This window comes from Suricata suricatta, chromosome 4 (genome assembly GCF_006229205.1).
Source record: "Suricata suricatta isolate VVHF042 chromosome 4, meerkat_22Aug2017_6uvM2_HiC, whole genome shotgun sequence".
In the NCBI taxonomy this organism is placed as follows: domain Eukaryota; kingdom Metazoa; phylum Chordata; class Mammalia; order Carnivora; family Herpestidae; genus Suricata; species Suricata suricatta.
Genome location: NC_043703.1, coordinates 22,613,245 through 22,635,743, shown reverse-complemented (window position 1 = coordinate 22,635,743; position 22,499 = coordinate 22,613,245).

Sequence of the window (22,499 nt, the reverse complement as noted above, 5' to 3'; positions counted from 1 at the left end):
ATTTCTGTATAAGTCTAATTACATGAAACAGAAGTTGGTGTTTTGATTTTTTACTTTGCTTTTCTGTTTGGAGTGTCATTGTAACTACTGTATTGTACATGATGGAAAATAATTGCATATGTTAAAAAATATGAAACTTTATAAATTAAAAAAAATAATAAAATAAAATTTCAAAAAATAAATAAATAAAAGAAACTCAATGGGAATACAAAGAAGTCTGAATTTTCTGTGTCTCTGTCTCTCATTTTTTCTTTCTTTATTCTCTCCCTTTTGTTTTTTTCCCCTTTTCTTTTCCTTATCAAGTCTGATCCTGTAAACATAGAATTCTAATGTATTAAGAATTAAAATCAAGAGCAAGCTTTCACTGAAATACCATCGAATTTGACACAAATTTTAAGCCAGAAACCTATAGGAATATATAATATTGGTTGATATAAACCTTAAGGCATAACACAAGTTAGTTTCTTGTTCACAACAAATTTTCTTTTGAAGTAATTATTTCATATTTGCTGAAGTCACATTTTGCTTATTTTATGTAATGAAAAAATTGATATCTAAAAGTTTTATTTTATTTCTAATTGATCCTCTTTGTTAACGTCTAAAAGTCAGAAATTGCCTAGTGTGAAATCAGTTGAGTGGATTAATGACAGAATGTAGTATTGTTCTTTTTTTAATGAGATATTAGCATTTCAGTATTATGGACTTTTCAGAGCTATATGATGATATATTTCTTTATCATGGAGGAAATTAAAATAAGAACGTTTGCATGAGGCCACAATACAAAATAAAGCTCAAAATTCAAACATTTTTATATATTAATATTAGTACACTCTCTGTAATATGCAACATATTAGAAAACCTGTTTTATACTTGCCGTGTAACATTATAGAAAACAAATTATCCAGTTGTGAGCAGTTAGCACTTTCTTTTGGATACAGCTTGAAAAATGCATAATCTTCTTTTCTCATAATGATAGCTAAATCTTAGACATTATCATGAGTGCCACTAAGTTGGCAAGTTTTCATGAGAAAGTTAGTGCTTTGACATGTCAATTCTTTAAAAATATAGCTGAAACAACACATTAGCCATTTATGGATAAATGTAAATCATTTAAAGGAACAGAAGAAACAAGTATACCACAGTTAAATTCTAAATTGGCAAAAATGTTTTTTCCTGATTTATATGCTTGGTTTTTTTCTTTTTCATATAGAATTGCTGCCTTTATTCCATTTACTGAGAAGTCCCAAAGCTTAAAACTAAAGTGTGTAAGTTAAAAACTGATTTGTATTTGATTAAATACTGGAAATATTACTTTGTGCTTCTATGAAAGTATTTCTCATCAGAGGTAAAGAAATGGATAGTGGATTACTGGTGGTGAAAGATGTTTCTGATACGTCATTGAAAATTAGAAACCAAAAGCCAAAGTGAAATTCACACGTTTAAAATATAAGCAATATTTGCACGCAATCCCTATCATTCAAGATCCCATTCATGTACCTACTGCTATATGCAAAAAGGTAAGAGCTAAATGAAAATAAAACACTAAGCTTTATTACTGGGGCCAACCAATTGTACAATAAGTCCCATATTATAGGAAAACTTGAAAAACTACAGTGGAAAATTTAAGGCACCTGAGTGGCTCAGTCCACTAAGCATCTGATTCTTGATTTTGGCTCAAGTTATGATATCACAGTTGTTACTGAGCCCCACATCAGGTTCCATCTTAATGTGGAGCCTGCTTGGGATTCTCTCTCTCCCTCTCTCTCTCTGCCTTTCTCTGTGTCTCTCAAAATAAATAAATAAACATTAAAAAATAAAATGGAAAATACAAAATATTTTTAATTGCTTTCTTCTTAACAATACCTGACTGAAAACAACTAAATAGACTTAACAAAGAGTATATTACATCCTTTATGGGTCTACCAAAGATGTGTCCTGCCTGATTTGCTTCATCCACGGAGACAAATAGCAGGAAGGCGAGCCTATGTATTAGGTAAAGACATATCCCAAGAATATTCCAAGAATATTCCAACAAGGCAAGAGAAGAGTCTGTAAAGCACAAGCAATTACATTTAAAACAGTGACCAAGCCCACTGGTAAACAAGTGAATGGTTATTAGAAATGGTGATGCAAGACTTTTGCTCATGAGGGGCGCCTGGGTGCCTCAGTCGGTTAAGCGTCCATCTTCAGCTCAGGTCATGATCTCACAGTTTGTGAGTTCTGACAGCTCAGAGCCTGGAACTTTAGATTCTGTGTCTCCTTCTCTCTGCTCCTTCCTGCTCCTGCTCCATGTCTCTGTCTCTCATAAATAAATAAACATTAAAAAATTTAAAAAATAGTTTTGTTTATCAGATTTGTAACGTCCTTAGGGAATAGTGAACCAGACTTGGAGGGAGTGGCAAGTTCCTGCCCAGCACTTTCTTAGATGCCAGTAGAACCTACCTCTGTAAGTGAATCAAATAATCCCTTTTATGCACATTTTTTAACTTCAATAAATTTTGTCTTTCATTCTTACTTTTTATTATTAAAAAATAGTGCCTTAATTACCATTGTATGACACTTAATAAAGAGAGAAAGCATTACTTCAAATATAATTTTAAAAAAACTGTTAGAGGGGCACCAGGGTTAGCTCATTTGGTTAAGCATCCGACTCTTGATTTCAGCTCAGTTCATGATCTCATTGTACGTTCAAGCCCTGCATCTGGCTCTGTGCTGACAGCATGGAGCTTACTTGGGCTTCTCTTTTCCCTTCTCTCTCTGCCCCTCCCCTGTTCTCTCTCTCTCTCAAAATAAATAAATAATTACAATTTTTACAAAAATGATAGACACGTTACAAACCTGTATTAAAGTATGTATCTATGAATATGATATTCAAGAACTATATATCCTAATCCATTATACTCTTGAGACATGGGTAAAATATAAGACTAAGTCACATGAACAACAACCAAAATGATCAAGTCACATGAATTAATATTGTTATTTTAACATTATATCTCCATTATATAACAAAGCCATTAAAATATTGAACATTGTTTATATTTTGTGTCAAATTTTCTAGACCAGAAGCTTATCTTAATTTAAGTACATATTTTAAGGGATCTGTAAATCTTACATTTTATAATGTAATTTACATTTTTTTATTTCTGTAATCCCCTTAAAATTGTATTAGCAAATAGTATCGTAGAAAACATGTTCGGTATGTATGAATGAAATATGCCTTACTATACTCCTGGAAAGCTAAAATCAACATTTTAAAACCATTAAATCTATTGAATTTTAGATATGACTTAAATTCCCTCCATCAGATGAACTCTAGCTCCATCTAGAAGGCAAGAGTGAGACAAAAAGCATACTGGCTCTGACTCTGATGTATCCCTTGCAAAGTGTGACCACAAGGGTAAATTTTGCTGGAGATGATTCTAGCAGGTGAGGCATACTTCTGTTTCCAGCAACGAGAGTGTGTTCATCATGACATCTTTCTCCTAGTGGTAGTTCCTGACTGTAGAAGTGGGGCTGGGATCACGGACCCAGCAGCAAAATAGTAGCAGCCTGCTTGAGAACCTGGCTCTGCAGGGTTGTGTTTGTTTATTCTGTTTCACATCTTAAGTCAACTCTGAAAAATTGAAGTGATACTTACTTTCAAACTTCTTGATTATGCTGAAAGGCATTTAATGTATAGAATGCAAATGTTTTCTACTCTGGTTAATCAAAATAAATCCATATAATAGGAACACCCAAAATAGTTACAGGTAATAAGTATCAATAAAATAGGAAACTAATACTAATTATCTGTTCCACTGGAATGTGAAGTATTAATAACCTACTCAGGGTTAAAAAGTGGGACACTCGGATCCCATGGAATGTGGTGAAACACTTTTAGGTGTGTTTCTGGAGCCTATTGCTGAATAACACATAAAGCAGCCAAGGGCCTCCTAACTTTCCATCAATAAAAGGTAATATTTTCTAGTGGTCTCGCTGCAGAGCAAGGAGCATTGAAATCTTACCTTTATAACCTCCTGGTCATAATCATGAAATTTTCTCAGATCAAGATCCTATTTATCTTGGGGGATTTTGGGGAATATGTCAAGCATCAATGGGAAAAAAATGGCACAGGCACCCAGACTTTTGGAGCAAATCCATGTACACTTTAGGAAATAATTCTTATGGAAATAGATCTTGGCTTGCTACTGAGATCTAACAGAAGTTTAGTATTTGAACTTGGGACATCAAATGACTATGATTACTAAAAATATTGTCATAAATTGGGTGTTATCTGATCTACCTTCTACAGACAACAGCACTCAGTTGGAAAGTGCCAGTTGAAAGTTGGAAAACTTCTAAAAAATTAGATCCTTCAAGCAGATTCTGAAGATTCAAATAATTCTTAGAGCTGGTGACTCATTTCCCAGTGCTCTTCCTCTTCACTGAGCTGCCCTTTTGTGTCTATTCACATTAATGGCCTGTGGGTTATTCTCAATATCAAGCTCATTGAATAACAAAACATTGAACATGATTTAAAGGTAATTCTGAATGTTATATAGACACCAGACAATAATGCGCTCTTGTAGATTATAGCTCGGTGCAGGGTGGTCAATGTTCTGGAAACAATGTTCTATACCTGATATGGCATCTATATAATAATACTGTATAATAAATATCATTGGATGATATCCATCATGGTATATATGACAAGATGACTTCACTGGAGTTAATGCTTATACTAGGGATGGATTTACTATCTCTTTTGGCATTAGCACCACTATGAAATTCCAGAATATCTTCTTATTTCCATTGTATACCATAGAGTTTTGTTTCTGAACAATAAATTCATTTTACAGAAAAGGCTCCTAGACAATTAAATGATCTCATGAAAAGATTAATTAATTTTGTCATATTTCTCATGGAGAAGTAACAACAGGTCTCAGAGTGAGCAGAATAGGCTTTACAAGACTCTGGGAGCAAAGTGGGAGACAAATCTTACATATTTAACTGCTGTGCTATTGGATTTGGAATGTGATTGATGCATTATACATTTCTTACTGCTGTTTCTCCCATTGCTATAACATGTGGGTCCAGGAACTACAGGGTAAAAGGTAGAAGTGGGATTTTTTGGGTTTTTTTTAGAAACTCAGACATTATGTATTGAGTACTGATGGGATTTTGGGGTGATGGTGGGGGTTCAGAGCTGACAGCTAAGAAAGAATTCTTGAAGATGTCTTTGGTGCCAAAAGGTGATTTTATTAAAGCACAGAAATAGGACCTATGGGAAGAAAGCTGCACTGAAGTTGTGAAAAGTGACTGCTTATAAACCGTAGAGTCAAGAGGAAGTTTCTTAAAGGGATTTCCATATGCTAAAGAAGACACATAGATTAGATGATTAGATTACTCTCAAGTTATTTTTCCCTCTTGCAAAGCATTATCATTAAGATAGTAGGGAGTTAAGGCTATTGATGATTGCCCTTTTCTTGTAATGTTACTAAGAAATTTGTAAACTGATGGAGACTCTCAGTTTAACCATTTGTTTTCTGTCCTTTCCTTTGTTTTAGGCAGGAAAAGGGTCTGAGGATTATCACACACATCTCATTGTTGGGGGGTGAGGTCGGGGTCAAGGAATGGAGTTGTGCTATCTTGTGCTTGGCCCTCAGCTGGTCTCATGTTCCTTCATCTGGTACTAGGGTCTAAATGTGAGGATTTACCTTATCTGGATAGGAGTTCAACTGTGATTAATATTTTTGTCTCCACTTTTGACTTTATGCTTCTGTTAATTACTCTTTTTTTTTTTTTGGAGAAATCTGCCTTGTAACTCAGCTATAATTCTTGTTATTATACCAGAGCCCTATTGGTGTGGTGGTAAAATCAGGACCAAAGAGAGTATTCCATAATCTTCTAACTAAATTTATACGTGATAATATATTACAATAAATAAGCCACAGCATTGTTATTATGCCATTGGGAAAAATGCATGAAAGTTAACCATTAATATGACAGCTTACAAACCTTCCATGCTTCTCTAGTCTAGATAAGCACTATTAAATTTTTTAAAAAGAAGAGCTCAATATTCCTTGGAATAATCAAGGAAGGCTTAATAATGTTAAAGAATCTGAGGATGCAGGGAAATGAAACAAGCAGGGAGGGGGTATTCTGTGTGGTCTGGGCAGGAAATGTGCACGGAACTTTGGTTGACTGCATCTAGTGAGTTCAGCTTGGTTGAAAGGGCTCAGAAAAAAGAAAACATAAATGCTTTTTAAATAGATAACATTGAGCCAGTTATTGGGACGTTCGAGCACATGTAAGAGAAATTTTACTCTGTCTTTCAGGAAGCACTAATCTTTGAAGATATTTGAGCAAGTGAGTGCCAACATGGAAGCTGTATGTAAAGCTAAATAAACAAGTTTGCGTCCAAAGATAATTTTCTTTGAGATTTCCATAAAAGAATACTGGCCCCAAGAAGATTTCAGAGTCCTTAGTACAATCACACTTAATCTGAAAACTTTGTTAAAACATGAAATCTCTCTTGGAAACTTTTAGATTGCTGCTTCTCACACAAGCCTGTTTTTCTCTTTCTCCATAAGCTTTATCTTTTAACATTTTGTTTAAAAATTCATCGCCAGCTGTGCCACATTTTCTTTCACAGACCTTTACTTTGATATATCCAATAACTCTAGATCTAGTGCAGGCCCCAGATTTTATTCTGTCACTAATCTTATCACTCTGGCCTCTTAAAACTTTCAGACTCTCCTGCACATGAACTGCCACCATGTTATTACTCTTTCCATTGTTTCCTCTTTCCTTCTACAGCGAATTTGGATTTCCTCCCTTACATTCACTATGTGAATTACTATGTCAATTCCAAGAGTGTATCCTATCATTTATTTAGCTTTTCAGAATTACACTGTGATGATGGCATCTTTACAATAGTAATATCACAACATTTTTCAATAAGCTTTATGATATTTCTCTCCTTGATTAACATTGGGTTGGTAGATGAAACTACAGTTGGCTAGACATTTTCAATCTGAAAAAATATGTGTAACTTCTAATTGGAGAAATATGTCAATCATCTATTACAATTATTATTATTGTTATTATTATTATTACTCCATCACCAACCCAAGAGCACATAATAAAGTAAAACATCTTTGGTGTTATACTGTTTAGTACTGTCTTTATTTTTGGCTACTAAGAGAATGGAAAAAGTCCTAAATCCCTTCCTGTTTGTGAAGACTTAGATACAGCATAAAATTAGTATTTGAAAAATTAAATTGTGAAATAGGCTTTAATCAAAGCTGCATGATAAGTAATGTCACAGGATAGCACAAAAATTTGTCTTCCAAGATTAAATCTTTAAGTTGTTTTATAAATCTTACATGATTTATACAATGCTAATTGAAGTGTAATGAAGTAATGTTATCAATATATGACCAATGTTTTCCTTTCAAAAGCAGCTTATAGAAGTTATATTTCATAAAATGGTATAAGTAAATTATTTGTCTGTAGTACTCACATAGTGTAATCACATTAAGATTTAATGAGAAACATTTACATGGGATTTAAACATAGCATTTATTAAAATTATATTTAACTTTGAATCAATTTGAACTGTGGCTCTTATCTATTTTTTCCATATAAATACCTTTAATAAGAGAATTGCTTTTTGATCTTCCAAGGAATCAGTTATATTCACTTACATAAAACTGCATGCTTTGCAAAGATACAATTATTACTGATCTACTATGCTTAAAGAGAAGGAAGCTGTAGAAAGCTAGCTGAAATGAGATTCAAGAACACTGAGCCAAATCTTCAAAGGGAAAAATAAAAAAATGTAAATGGCTGATGACTGAGGAATAAAATATAAAACCTTTAATCCTTTCCAGTGATACTAGTAGTTTTTTTTCATTATATTATTGTCCACCAAAATATGAGTTATACTAACCTTAATGCTTTAAAAATAAACCCACCCTCTCAGATTCAGTAAATGTTGCCATTATTATTTCTTCCAAGATATTCATAAGTTTTCCAAAAAAACTTGTTAAATTATGTCTATCTTTTATAAAAGAAAAAAAAATAAGTGAGTGTTGGCTTTTCATTTTGAGTTTAATATAGTTCACTCTTCTTAGACTCAAAGTATTTAATCTAGGGGTGAATTTATTCCATACAACATGTAAATTTAATTAAATTTTAAAATTACATACATCTCCTTTAGATTTGCTGTATAATTTGGAATGCAATCTTTCTGTTCCTTATCTGTACTAATTAGTTAAAGAAGAGAGGAATTCGAAACATCATATCCTAAAGTGTGTCTCTAGATCATTCATCTTGAGAAAAATTTTCTGTGTCATCATGCTCTGTGACAGTCATGGTCACTTAAGAACAAAAAAAGGCTTTAGAAAAGTTAGACTTCATAACTCTGAATTTTTCAAACTTTTTCCACCATGAAATAAATATCCCTGCAAAAAATCAAACATGTTAGGCATCATTGCTCCGTGGAACACTACTTTATGGCTGTAAGGTCTAAGAATGTGTAGAAATGTCAGTGATAACATACTCTAATTCCCTTAGCATATGTGACAGAAAAAATAATTGCCCAAAACTAAAGTGACTTTCTTGAGTTTAGAAGCAGAATCAGGAAAAATGATTTTGCTTCTGGTGCCCACTCCCGTGCCAGGGTATTATATTACTGGCTCAAAATACAATAAAAAAATCACTAAATGTATTTTACATTCATTTGATCAATTGCTATTTTGTGGATGTGTATTACTAATGAATACTTACTCAGACATGATCTTTATGCATTCTGTATTTGTTCAAAACACTTTTAAATAGCAAAACAGTTAAAATATAGAATTTAATAAAATATAGAATAATGAAATAATACAAGGTTTTAAACATAGTTGAGTAGTTTAGATAAAATTGGTGGCATCCTCATATTAAGTATATAATAAAGGTTGACTGGGTTACTACATAGATTTTGACCCTATTCTACCTGAATACTTTATCATTTTGACTCAATATTACATACCTCAGTAATCTACAAATTCTTAAAAAGCAGGCTCATAGCTTCAAAGTCTGACTTTGTGTTGATTCTTGCCCTTAATTGGGCAGAAAACTTTCTGAAATTTAGTTTTATGTTTTTAATATAAGGATAATGATTATCTCTCTTACAGTTTGTAATGAAGCTTAAGTGAAGTAATGTATGTGAAACAACTTGGCTTATGTTCCAGAAATGGTGTCTATTATCATAATAATGAAATTATAGGACTAAAATACTTTTACTACCCTCTAATTTGGCGCTTCATTTTATAGATGTGGAAACTGTCTTAAGAAGCTAGGGTGGGAGCGCCTGGGTGGCTCAGTCGGTTAAGCACAGTTCGGCTCAGATCATAATCTTGCGGTTGGTCGGTTCAAGTCTTGCGTCAAGTTCTGTGCTAACAACTCAGAGCCTGGAGCTTGCTTGGTATTCTGTTTCCTTCTGTTCCTCTCCAGCTCGCATTTTCTCTCAATCTCTGTCAAAAATAAATAAAGATTAAAAAAACAGAGAAGCTAAGGTGGTTAAGATTGCAAAGCAAATGCATAATTTGCTTTCCAGATTGTCGGTTCTTTGTGATTTCTGGACTGTTCTGCCACTTGTTTACTCATAGTTCTTAATCCTCCTTTACGTACCTTATGAATCTCTTTGAGGGAAACTCAAAGAGATCAAGAAAGCTTCACAAGTAAGAAGAAAACTCTATTTATAGAATTGAAGGTACAAGATATATATTTGGTTACCTCAGAATTCTCTAACACATCTCAAAATTAAAAACTGCCTAGACAGTTTATAAATTCAGCTGGGCAAATACACAACTACTTTTTATAAGCTGGAGTAATCTAAGAGTTCTCCATTTTCTTTCCACCACAACATACACCTAGTTACAGAGTCTTTCAAGGTGGTGATTTGTGTGTAGAGGGACGGTGGGGGTAGTGGGATTTTGGGATAGTGGAGGAAAGAATAGTGCTTAAACTGTATCAGGTTCAGATAATGAAAGCATGTGGCTTTTAATTAATCATGTGGAGTTTTGTCTACCTTCCTTCTTGGATATGGTTGTAGTTGTTCTTTTGTTTGCTTGTTTTGCTTTTAGATATAATTAGGGCAAAGGAACTATTATATGATTAATATACAAGACGCTAAGAAGAGAAAAAAATTCTTTAATTTACTTACAGTTTCCTTATGTGACACTTGTTAGTCTTTAAATTATTTTTTTAAAACTTTTTATTTTCTTTAATGTGTTATTTATTTTTGAAGGAGAGAGAGTGAGAGAGACACAAAAGTGGGGGAGGGACAGTGAGAGAGGGAGACAGAATCTGAAGCAGGCTCCAGGCTCTGAGCTGTTGCAATGAGCCTGATACGGGGGCTTGAACTCGTGAACTGCCAGATCATGACCTGAGCTAAAGTTGGACTCTTAACTGACTGAGCCACCCAGAAGACCCAATAATTTTTAGAAATTAATTTTAATTTACCTAAGGAATTTTTACTTTATCACTTTGTACTAATTTGTTTTACTGGTTCCTTTAGAATCTACAATATACATTCTTAACTTTTACAGTCTACTCATAGTTATTTTTGTACTGCTTCATCTAAAACACAGAAAACCTACAATTGTGTGAGTCTGCTACCCGTCTACCTTTATGCTATAATTAGTATAATGAATTTTGTCATTATCAATCTACAAGATGTTAACTTTTCCTTTTAAATGGCCAAATGTATTTAAAAGATTAAAAGTAAGAAAAAATAGTTTTTACTGAAATATTTACCACTAATAAGCTTTTTATTTTTTCCCTAGTGTCTTAATTTCCATATGCTATCATTTGGCATTATAATATATTTTGTAGTTCTACTGGCAATAGATTCGTGTGATTTTTGTTTTTCATTTTTCATTTAGCTGCAAAGTCTTTATTTCTCTTGTATTTTGAGGGGATGTTTTTACAAGGTATAGAACTCTAGGTTAACAATAGTATTTTTCCTTTCATAACTTCAAAAGTTTCCAATTTTCTCATGAAGGTTAGTGGTCATAAAAATCAAGCTCTGACTGGAAAATGTTGTTTCTCTAATATAACCACATTTTTCTTTGTGGCAGTTTGCCTACAACGTTCTTAACCATGATTTATTTTGTAATTTTATTGGTTGAAATTCACTGAACTTCTTAAATCTTTTTTTTAATGTTTTATTTATTTTATTACAGTGAGAGACAGAGCATGAGAGGGGGAGGGTCAGAGAGAGAAGGAGACACAGAACCGGAAGCAGACTCCAGGCTCTGAGCTAGCCATCAGCACAGAGCCTGACGCGGGGCTCGAACCCACGAACGTGAGATCTGACCTGAGCCGAAGTCGGAGGCTTAAACGACTGAGCCATCCAGGTGCCCCAGAACTTCTTAAATCTTAAAATTATGTTTTAGGTCACATCTGAGGAATTTTAAACTATTATTATTATTATTATTATTATTATTATTTAAGTGTATCCTTTTATATTTTATCCACCTTATCTTCTTTCATTTGTAGATTTGGTAAAGTTGAAAAATTAACAGTTGATTGTAAATATCTAGATTATGTTCCTTTACTAAGTGTATAATGAATATGAAATGATTGTTATGAAAGTGGCCTTCGTGAAAACCATACCAAAACAATATTTTATGTGGTTGAATATTATTTCAAAACCATACATATATAGATGACATGCATGATGACATTTTTAAAACAATAATTTTTTTCTTTTTTGTCTAAATTCATATTTTCTTCATCTAATGCCTATAGTATGAGTAATTTTCAATAACCACTTAGTATATAGACAATTGAACTACATGTGGAAAGTTTCAAATATATGAATCTTCTAAAATTTACTTTTAGTCTTTTTCCCCAAATATATTTTTATAATGTAGTTTTAATAAAAGTATACAGATGATTTTTGTAAGTTTATTTTTTTGGCGGGGGGAGAGAGTGAGAGACAGAGAGAGAGAGAGAGAGAGAGAGAGAGAGAAAGCAGGGGAGGAACAGAGAGGGGAAGAGAGAGAGCATGAATCCCAAGCGGGTTCTGCACTGTCAGCACAGAGCCTGATCTGGATTTTGAACAATGCATGAGATCTTGACCTGAGCCAAAATTAAAAATAGATTGCTAACTTGACTGCACCACACAGGTGTCCCTTAAACTATAGAAATGAATTTGTAATTTGTATTCTATCATGATGCAAATTGGTTTGGGCTAGTAATTATAGTAAAACTTCAGCAATATATCAGAACAAAATGACATTTAAGTAAAATTTAAAATCCTGCAAAATTTTTCTTTGCCTCTTTTTACTGTCCTAAATAATTTCGGTGACAACTGGTCATGCAGACTTGTAATCCTGAGAGTCATTGTTAAATTTATAATTTTCTTTACTTTCCATAGTAAGTCCTATGATTCCACTTCGCAAATGTAGTTCATATTCAAATGGGAGATATATTAACTAATTATGGAAATAGATTACCTTATGTACTATAATTATTATATGTATATATTATATATATGAGTGCCCACACATATAAAAATATAACACCTATCAATGGTTGGCATAAAGATACAATGGTAAACAAAGGTGAAAATGATCAATTATAAATGGAAGTATGATCAAGGATGCCAGAACACAGAGATTAGTAGATCCACACTAGCTGTAGAAGTTCATTCCAGTTTGAAGGGACACCAGTATGTGCAAAAGCCTGGAGTCATGGAATAGGATATTTCATTCAGTTAAGTCTATATAATTTGTTATTACAAGCAAAAGGGTTAACAACAGATTATATGTCCGAAATGATATGAAGGAGAAAGTCATATTGTTCCTATAAAATTATGTGAGATGGAGAATTACTAAAATGTTAGAATAATTTAGTAAAATGCTTTTATCAGATCTTTAAATGTTTCGGTTCAGAGAGAATAAGGCAGGTTAGAAGGGGCCTCTACTATTGGCAATAAAACAACTTAGGAGAGATCACTGCTTTAGTCTTAGTGTGAAAGCAAGACAATTTAGGGTAGATCAGTGAGAAGAATACTGACAGAATAGGGGCGCCTAGGTGGCTCAGTCTGTTGAGTGTCCAGCTTCGGCTCAGATCATGATCTCACAGGTCGTGTGTTCGAGCCCCACATTGGGCTCTGTGCTGACAGCTAGCTCAGTGCCTGGAGCCTGCTTCAGATTCTGTCTCCCTCTCTCTCTCTGACTCTCCCCTGCTCACACGGTCTCTCTCTGTCTCTCAAAAATAAGTAAAAAGCATAGAAAAAAATACTGACAGAATTTATCAAAAATGAAATGTATATAAGACAGAGGCAGGTCATGCTTAATGTTAGCATTATTTTCATGGTGTTAGTAATAAAAATTTTAAAACATAGGACAACAAGATGGTGGTGAGGAAGACATGAGTGTCCATTTTTATTAGGCTGAATTGAGGGGCTGTGCCAGTCATTCTAGTGCAAGAGTGAAGTACAGAGTTTATAATAAAACAGCTATCAGATTGATTAGCCAGAATAGCAAGATGTCAACTGTGTCACTTTTGACAAATTACTTAATTGGTCTGTCTAAATTTCCAACCAATGTAAAATGGGACAATAATATTACCTACTGATTACTTGATTTGAGGATTAAATGATATAGGAAAGGTGTGTTTAGAATTGCACCAGATCTATGAGAAACATTGATTAACATTGAATACTATTATTATTTGCCAAAAGCACATTTCAAAACCTCCCTCTGTGTGGTTGAGTAAATACACAGGATTATGTTTTGGAGCTGTCGTACTCCCCAGCATGTAACATTTTGTACAAATATCTGTCCTCACTATAAGTGAGAAAATACCCAGATGGAGATATAGTTGTCTATGAGTCTGTAAAAAGATCCATAGTAGAAGTATATATTTGATATTCTATAGGTAGTTGTTAGAGAAACAGGTTTAGATTAATCTTTCAGTGAGTAAGAAAGGATGTGAATCAAAGGCAGAATCCTGACTAAACACCAAACATTTAAGGGAGACAGAGAAAATGTATCTGGTGGAAAACAAAACAAAACAAATAAAACTGGCTATTAGGAAGTAGCATAGTGAATACCTACAGTGTTTCTAAAAGAAACATAAGGAACAATATCAGAAAAAAGTACTTGGCTTTGAGGTGATCAGTTTTGTCTCTGCTTTAAATCATATAATTTCAACAATGGTGTCGTAAATTTGAAAGACAAAACTATTTTTTTCAAAGTTACTATCAGTAGGAAATGTCTATATTCAAAATGTAAAGGTGAAAAAGTAAAACTTTTATAACCTTTGCTTTGTAACAGCTTAAAAATAGTTCAGAGTGTGTTTACTTTCAGGAAAAGAAGGGAGGTGTAACTAACATTTTACTCCATTTAATCCTTGGTTCCAAATAGTCATTTGATTGCCAAGAAAGTGAGCTCATTTTTCTTCCTCGTGACTTTGTGCCTCTCCTTTTCTCTGGGAACATTTAAACAGTAGAACCTTTTTTGTTAATAAGAACTTTTAGTCATATTTCCCTTCAATCTAATGAACCAAATATTAAAGGGATAAAACTTCAAGCTTAGTAGTACCAGAAAATAATTAATCAAAATTTCTAGAAGTTATCTTTGGATTATGGATAGTCCTTTGTGAATAGTAGGACAGTTTATACAGGCCAAAATGTGCATTTATTTGATAGGAAAGGATTGGCTTGTACAGTTGTAGTTGAAAAACAAAAGACAAATCATTCCTCTGAATACCCAAATAAGACAGGTCATATAAGTAAACAAGGAGATTCACAGAATTTCACTCCATTTCATAGAAATGGTGGCCATTATAGACAAAGATTATAGAAATTAAATTTACTATAAATTTGGGGGAAATAGTTGAGGTCTAGGTTAGAATAAAATATATACGCCCAAAGCTACCTCAGAGTACATAAGAATAATAAAATAAATTACTTATCATTTCAGTGCATGTATCCATATACTTTACTGGTAATCTTGAAGATTATTTTTTTAACTTCTTTAATGTTTATTTATTTTTGAGAGACAGAGGGACAGAGTGTGAGTGGGGACGGTCAGAGAGAGAGAGGGAGACTCAGAATCTGAAGCAGGCCACAGATTCCGAGTTGTCAATCCAGAACCCAATGTGGGGTTCAAACCCACGAATGTGAGATCATGACCTGATCCAAAGTCGGATGCTTAACCAAGTCACCCAGGCGCCCCTTGAAGATTATTTTCTAATGCACTATGTGTACCATATTTGATTTCTTTGTTCAGTATGTGAGTGTGTGATGTTATTTGTTTTTCTTTAAGTTTAACAAAATGATAATAATTGGTAAGAAATGGATTATTTGGAGGATCGTTTTTGTTTTTGTTTGTTTTAAAGTTTTAACCTGTGCACATTTGTAACAGGAGCGAGCCCACTGGTGGCTTTTTTGAAGGAAGTTGCATTTTTACTTAGGCTCCCATTTCATATGTTACTGAAAAACTTTTGGTTCTATGCGCACCTGGATTGATTGCCATGAGAAATATTAGAAATTAAGTCACCCCCCCTAATGGCAGTTTTTATTTTCAAATTCTTCACAGTTTCCTGAATGGAGCTTTATATTCTCAAAAAATGACCATCACTAGAATTAATTTTATGGAACAACAAATGTTATGAAAAGCTTGACGGTCACACCATTTATAAAACAAACATGAAAGTGCTGTGAGATATGTCAGTGTACAAAGCACAGATGGTGAGTGAGTGCCAGAATTTGAACTGATCCTTTTCAGTTGATCATGCATAATTTAATGTGTCAGTCAATTGAGGCCCTCAATAGAAAAAGAAAAACACACACACAAAACAAAACAAAAAAAAACTTAAAGAAACCTAAAAACCATGTGGGAGGTAATTGGCAATGAACTTCTTTGAACCAGTATTAACACTAAGGAGCCCTTACAACACAGCAGTTAACAAATACTATGGAATGACTTTTCTGTAGATTTTGACATTCTGGATATTTTTCCATCCTAAGGTGCCACAGAATTCAAAGAATATTAGGTGAATTTTATTTCTTTTAATGAAAGGTGACTGGTGAGATTAAAGTATTTTCATAATTATTAAATTCATAGATCTACAATTTTTAAAGTAAAAACAACAATTGTTTTTAAAAAGAATATAAACATTTTGTTGATGAAAGTAGTAATGATGCATATGATGTGAAAATTTAGGAAATCTGTAGATAAGCATTCCTTTATGAGTAACTAGTATGATTTTTTTTGTTTCAAGTAATTCAATTCAAACAATTTTACATTTAAGTAAGTGAGATATAGACATTATAGTAAACATAGTGTTCTTCAAGATTCTATATTACAAATGTCCTTTAGATTTTTAAAAATTAAATTCACCTTCTCTATTTGTTGCTTTGACAAACTGGCATATACCTGCTGACATAGCTTTATGTCTCTAGGTTAATTCTACCATAAAGATAGTATAATAAACTAGTGATATATAAGTTCACCTTCATATAATTGCTTTTGAAAATTTGAAGCAAGAAAAAACAAGAGACTGCATTGGAACCACTTCACTTAGTAAGCCAATAAAGTAGTTCTTCCATAAATACTTTAAAATATTAAATTAAAAATTTAAAACCATAGAAAATGCTTTATTAGCTCTATTAGATGAAGCAATTAGCTAAAAGCAGCACAAAGTTGCAGTATAAGAAGTGCGCATATATCGATGGAAAAACACAGAAAGAAGAGACTCTTGGAAGTAGAGAACATTTAAATTCTCCCCGACCCCATAGCAGGCAAATCTTCTGAAGGTGTTTGTATCTGGAGGCCTGGGATAGCTCTGGTCATTGATTATTAGTAACTATAAACCAAGGGTTATCAGCACCATTTGTCGAACAATACTAAATTCCCTTGCCTTGGCTCATAAATGTTATGTCTTAGCTGCCTATCATCTTCCCTATATTTACGATATTAATTTAAGTATATGACCTTCAATTAGTGTCTCTAAGATGTAAATTAAATAATTAGCTTCCTCCTCTCCAAGAGATCCATGCAGATGCTAAATGTAAAGATGAACCACAAGAATGAAAGAGGAGGGGTGCCTGGGTAGCTCCATAAGTTAAGCATCACACTCTTGATTTCAGCTCAGGTCATGCATGATCTCAGGTTCATGAGTTCGAGCCCTGAATCGAGCTCTGCACTGACAGTACAAAACCTGCTTGAGATTCTCCCTCTCCCTCTCCCTCTGCTTCTCCCCCATGTGCCTGTGTACTCTCTCTTTCTCTTTTAAAATAGACAAATGAACTTAAACAAAAAAGAAAGAAAAAATATGTGAATTTATACAGGGAACATTTAGATGTGGGAAATAATGGATTTGGGTATTTGCAATATGATTTGAACAATATGAATTTCAAATGCAAACATATCACATGATATATTAAGGTTTTACTGATACTTCAACACATAATACGGCATTTCATATATATCACAGGCAGTTACATTAAAAGATTCAAGGTTGATGGGGGCACTTGGGTGGCTCAGTAGGTTAAGCATCTGACTCTTGGTTTCAGCTCAGGTCATGATCTCCCAGATGGTGGGTTTGAGCTCCGCATCAGGCTCTGCATTGACAGTGTGAGCCTGCTTGGAGTTCCCTCTCTCTCCCTCTCCCTCTGCCCCTCCTCTGCTCATGCTCTCTGTCTCTCTCTCTCTCTCTCAAAAATAAATAAATAAATAAATAAACTTTCAAAAAAATATAAAACAAGAAGATTCAAGAGTGGTAAAGTCAAACCAGAAATTGAAAGCTGAACACAAAAAGTATGGGACTCCCATAATATTATATATGTTTTACATCTCAGTAGCCTCAGAACTGCCTTTGAAAACTAGAACAAATGCTAGCTAAGCAGCGAGAAGGGCTGAGGAAAGCACAGGAGCAGCACCATCCTCTTCTTTCCCTCTTTCACTTTTTCCCTTATTTTGTCAAGAAGCCACAAGAAGGAAAGACAACACAGAAGCCTCAGCGTGGGTGGCGCTAGGGAAATTTTGAGGACAAACATGCAAAGGACATGTCTTATGACTTTTCAAAAATATTAACCCTTTATTATAGCCATATGAAAATGGCACAAATAAACTGACCATACCCAGAGTCTACGATTTGAAATAATAAACAATAAATATCAAACATTTTTAAACTTTGCAATCTCTTTGGAATAGTATGGTACATATAGTTTTATGCAGAATTAAATATATATGGCAAAAAAGCAACTTAATGGTGATGTAAATACGTGTATCAATATATAAACCTTCTCTAAAAAATCCAAAATCATCATATTAAAAGTGACGGAATAAACCTTTCAATTAAGATTGCTTCAATTTGTTTTACTTATTGATTTACATATATCTGGGGTTTTTTTTCTTTTTCACTCAGACAGCTATTACAATCTCAGTCAGATTCAGTTGTGAGGTTAAAGTAAACAAACGGATTATTAGCTTACTTTTGTTGATGCATATTTGGGTATAAAATATCGTTGTACTTTCAGCATGTCTGTGTCAACCCCGGGCTCTAAGAGGTTAAAGGTTATTATAAGAAGACTCTGCATTCTCGTTAATTTTTTCTGCTGTCTAATACTAAAGATAATCAAAATTCAAATATAATTTGAATTATTTCTGTTGAGTAATAGGTACCATACAGAACTAACTGGTAATATTTTCTCAAAGACCTTCATTCTCTTTGGCGAGCATACAAGCCACATATCCTTCTCATATTACTGTGTATTTACATCACACCTGCTGTGTTTATACATATTTTCTCAAACTAAGAATGCCCGATTAAAGGGAACTTGCTCTAGAGAGCCATAGAAAATCTGGCTTTTCTCTTATGTGCAGCTCTTTAGTATTTGATACCACGAGGTCCACGGCTGCCTTGTTTGTCTGTTCTGTGGGCCACACCTATTAGGGAAAAAATGTCCTAACCACAGGTCACATTTCATGTGTGACATCATCACCGGCTCTCTAAAAGCTCCAAAATCTACTCTGTACACTTCCCAACTTTTGGGCAATTGTAAAAGCCTCCTTACATCCTTTTATTATTTTATTACTTCATTTATGTTTTATTTTATTACGTATTTATTTGTTTGTTTGTTTTTTAGAGAGAGAGTGCACACAAGAGAAGGGCAGAAGAAGAAAAAGAGAGAGAATCTGAAGCAGGCTCCATGCTCAGCACAGAGCCCCATGCAGAACCCGCTCTCATGACCCTGGAACCATGACCTGAGCCAAATCATGAGACTGTTGCTTAACTGACTGATCTACCAAGATGCCCCTCTGTGCATCCTTTCAAAAAAGAAAATAAAGTATTACTAATTAGTAGTAGTGTTGTGTGCATATTACACAACTAGTATTGTGCATAGCATTTGCATATTTAATTCACCTTTTAAGATATTCCTAAAACCATTGTCTTTTTCAGATAGGGAAACATAGGCTAAGAAGTTAAATAATTTGTCACATGACCCATCACTAGCAAGCAGTTGATATGGAATTTGAACCAAATTTCTAAATTCAGAGTCTTTTCTCCATCATAATATATTATCTCATTATATCATGTATTATTAAACTAAATTGTCAGAAAATGTTATTGAGTGTCAATTAAATGCTAAGAAAACTAAAAGAATATAGAGTTCATAGGGGTACCTGGGTGACTCAGTTGGTTAAGCCTCAAACTCTTAATCTCAACTCAGGTCATGATCTCACGGTTAATGAACTGGAGCCCTGCACCCAGCTCTGTGCTGACAGTGCAGAGCCTGCTTGGGATTCTCTCTCTTACCCTCTCTGCCTCTGTCCTGCTTGCATGCTCGCTCTCTTGCTCTCTCTTGCTCTCTTTCCCCTTCTCTCAAAATAAATAAACAAAAAAATGTAAAAAGAAAATAGAGTTTCTACATTAGTAAGTGGAAAAAGGCTGTTAGAAATAAAAAAAGCATAAGAACAGCTGAGAAGAATTTTTGAGCTGAGAAGAATTTTGAGATAAATAAGATATAATTTTTTAAAGAAAAGATACTATAATGTGAGGTTTTATGACTCTCTCATAATCACACAATGGCAAACATATTAGAACCGATACATAAATTAGAACTAATCTTAACTGGCCTGTAGCAGCTGTGGAATAAGCAGGAACTGTTCTCTGTTCTTAGATTTATAGTCACTCAGTATTTTACGTTCTCTGTTGGAGCAGTGGTAACTCCTGTGGTGAAAATGTTGTATGTATTGCTTTGCATTAGGCCTCTAATACACGTTATAAGGATATTTAATAAATTTGAAAGGGTAGAAAAGGATAAGAATCAAAAATAAAAATATGTGGGGCACCTGGGTGGCTCAGTCCGTTGAACAACAGATCACCTCATTTCAGCTCAGGTCATGATCTCGTGGTTGTGAGATTCAGCCCCATGTTGGGCTCTGTGCTGAGAATGGAGACTACTTGGGATTCTCTTTCTCTCTCTGTCTCTGTCTCTGTCTCTCTCTCTGCCTCGCCCCTTAAAATAAAAAAAAACTAAACATTTTTTAAAGAGTAAAAAATGTGTGCAGAGAGAGGAGAACCAAAGACCATATACTTTCCCTACATAATTTTATGGCAAACTTGGCCTGTTTGTTGACAAAAGCAGCATAAGTTATAGAATATGGTCACACTGTCTGATAGTTTAATAGATTTGTTTATATGTACCTCTAATTGTAACTGGTTTTCCTGTTGGAAACTGAAAGTAGAGTTGACACTCTTTTCCTAATGAAGCCCTTCCCGTATTCCAAAGAGGTAGAGAAGTGCACAACATGGACATGGCAAGTTGAATGACAAATAAAGCCCTGTAAGCATGAGAAAATAATTTAGGACAGATACTAACAAGTGTTACCAGAAGAAATGGATTAAAAAATTAATCCATTTAAAAAATCGTATAGACGAAGGAATCCACAGACTATGACTGAACGCCACTCAAAAAATAATATAGAAGAGGAAAAGCTTAACTAGTGCATGAGTTCTACATTAAACTTCATCTTTTTTTTCACTCAGGAGAACTGAAGAAACTTTGTCAGAAGATGCAGTGTAAATACCCACTTCATTCTTGTGCTTTCTCTTTCCTTTCAGTAACAAACGTTGAGGCCTCATGTTGGCATGGTAGAACAGTCTAGAATCACTGATTCCCACATGAATTAAATGGCTCTTAAATCTTGCAGAGTTCATTGTTAGATACACATAAGCAGGAAACAGACTTCTGTGGTGTTAATGAACAAGAGTGGGATTGTTTGTTACTAGAGCTTACCGCATGAGAATACAGTGAACTTAACCAAACCTTCTAATTGCCCAACAAAAGTAAATAAAAATTTACAAGAAGTTATTGTAGACAAAAACAAGTAGTCTTTCTCAGAGGGGGTTTGCTTTTTGGGTTGAAAGCAGAGTAAAAGCAAAAACTGAATAGGATTATAGCAGCCCTGCCTGTACTAGATTATAGCTCCCTTGTAGGCCCAAACAGAAACTTATCTTTACTAGAAACACTTTACGCTGAATAGAAAAAAAAAAAAACAAAAAACAAAAATTTAAAAACCCAAAAACTAAAACCAAAAACAGAATTCTGAGTCCAATTCTCAATATCCAGAAGGAGCTGATTTTAAGCTGTTCCTGTATCTTCCAATGAAAATGATAATCATTGCCTAGATTAAGAAGGAGACCCAAAGGATCTATAGTTAAGTACTTAAGGCAGGATTTTACCAAAACATTCCAAAGAAAAAATATTCTTCAAGATGCCAAGATGCCTCCAATAAGACATCTATGGGCAAAAACATTTGGGAAATCCTGCATATTATCATAGAAGTTCAGAAAACATATTAGCACATTAAAGTCTCTTAGAAGTCCCAAGTTAAAGGAATCTGTGTAATTTTGCTGAATGAGTTCCTTTTTTAAATGTATTTGTTCATTAAATTATTTTCCTATAAGCCTTGTTAATATCACAAATTTCTGGCATGTCCAGAACACCCTTTAAGAGTAAAACTAATATAGAGAACTCACAGAATAACAAAGTGGTAACCGTGTCTGGAGAAAAATACTGTAAAAAGGAAATATGTTACATCAAAAGAACAGAAGCCAGAACAGCAGAATCATTTCATAACACTTACCAGGTTGAGGTCCCCCATATCCCCTGAAGGAGACAGCAGGCAATCAACCTAACCCTGGAAGCAGAGGATCTCAGTGACCAATGTTTAATCCCATCATGGCCCAAATACCGTTATTCTACCTTCAGACGTAGCAAATAATACGAAATCTCTGGACCTTGGGTCCCTTTTAGAGTGTAAGTCTATTATGAACATCTCATATTGATTACTTTGTTTTTTATTAAAAGCCCCATTTGAAATGTTGAGGTCAGCTTATTTTCAAGAATGAAATTGGGGTGAACCATTTTGATGATGTACACTTTTATGTATGGGGTCTCAAGACAATAGCAAAGTACCTTTCCCTAGCAATAACTG